Consider the following 1,790-nt stretch of genomic DNA (forward strand, 5'->3'; position numbering starts at 1 on the left):
GGTTGAAGATATTTCAATGGTTATGAAATAAATTGCTCATAACTTGAGCAACAGACCAGGCTTTTTAGTACAAGTTCTTTAATATCCAGTGTAACTCTGTAATTTAGTGGTTCCCCTCTGGTTTTAGTAAATAACTGGGCTCCTTAAGCATGTCAAGCAATCCTGCAGGTAGATTAGATTTGAGTCTTGCACTGAGGGCTTTGGAGAGATGTCAATTAATGTGATTGATGCTGAAATAGCAGTGGCTGAGCTTTGCAAGGGTACAAAGAGCTGCACTTCAGGGTGAGGTGTCAGGCTGTTGTGGAGGACCCTCAAAGTTACACTTGAAAACAGAGCATTGGTGCCATCCCTGGATAGGAGGCAGTTGCTGGCACAAGGCTCTGGGCAGCAGCACCTGGCTGCTCTGGCTCGTCTTTTGGGTTTTCATCTCTTGGTACACAGAGTAAAGCTTGACTGTGCCCCCATTTAGGGCTTTGCTCTCAGGTGGGTGACACCAGGTCCTTGGCACAGGCTCTGCAGGGAGGAATTTCCTTCATCAATCAGTGCAGCAAAACCCTGCTCCTTCCAGTCCTGTGAGGGAGAAATCCTGCCTGAGAGGGGACCTGCCCCAGTGCTCCTGTGGAGGAGATCAGGGATGGGGATCCTGGGCTATTTTGAGCTCTCCAACACTCACCCTCTATGCCCTTAAGCAACCTGCTGAATCTCAGACCCACTGCCCACTCTTTGCTTAGTTTGGGGTGAAATTGGCCCAGATCTTGGAGCTATTTGGATGAAACAGTGTACACCTGCCTGGTACCTGGGTGTGTGGCTGGGATGTCCCTTGGACACTGGGGCTGGAAAGGCAGGGAGCTGTCCGAGATGGGGAGGGATGGCTGAGCTGAGCTGAGCAGAGCAGGAGGAGACCTCTGTGATGTCTCTCCCTCCACAGGCCACATGGACCCACCTCTGCACCTGCCCATTTATTTTCTGGGGGTGATGATGGCATTGCACAGGAGCTGAACCCCTTTCCCAGGTGTCCATGAGGAGCACGGCTGCTCAGGCAAAGGGAACGACCTCGATGCCTGCAGATAAATAACTACATCCATTGTAAGGCCTTGGTAAAACCCCCATTGAAATAAATGGCAAAACTCCCAGAGATTTCAAAGGGATCAGGCCTGAATGTTTGTAATTCTCTCCTAGACTTATCATATATCCTCAGCACTGTGTGCTATTTCCATAACAAGAGGTATGGCATTCCCTTACTTCCATGTTTGTTAAGTAACAAAGAGAGATTTCAACGCTTGTAGCCTTCCCAAATTTGTCAGGCACCGAGCAGTCTCCCCCTGGCTCCATGTGAGCTGTTCCCAAGCACAGCCCCTCGTTAGGACGTTGTTCAGATGCCATGAATATGCATCAGGGCTTCGGTTGGGGTTTTGTTGGCATCGACAGTGACTTTGTCATTTAATGCTCTCCGGGGCTGTTTTAATCAACGTGCACATTTCTCGTGTCAGCTTAATTTCACTTCACTGCTTATTATTTTATTTACAAATATTCTGGCAATCGCTTTGGGTTTGCTCTGCAACTTTCTCCTCCCTGCTCTGAGCTGCTCCCAAGCCAAGATCTGTGGTTTCCCTTGCCTTGTCACAGGGAAGGATCAAATTTACCCTCCACCAAGCTTCGCTCTGCCTCGTTCCCCTCGTTTCAAAACGTCGCTCGAGGAGGGAGGGGGTTTTTTTGCTCAAATGAGATTTACGGCAGCGTGTGGAGCCTCAGGCACCGGGGTTCAAATGGTCTAGACAGATAGGCAGGAG

Source organism: Empidonax traillii, unplaced genomic scaffold (assembly GCF_003031625.1).
Source record: "Empidonax traillii isolate 1590-97213 ecotype Southwest subspecies unplaced genomic scaffold, ASM303162v1 scaffold1510:size145966, whole genome shotgun sequence".
Taxonomy (NCBI): domain Eukaryota; kingdom Metazoa; phylum Chordata; class Aves; order Passeriformes; family Tyrannidae; genus Empidonax; species Empidonax traillii.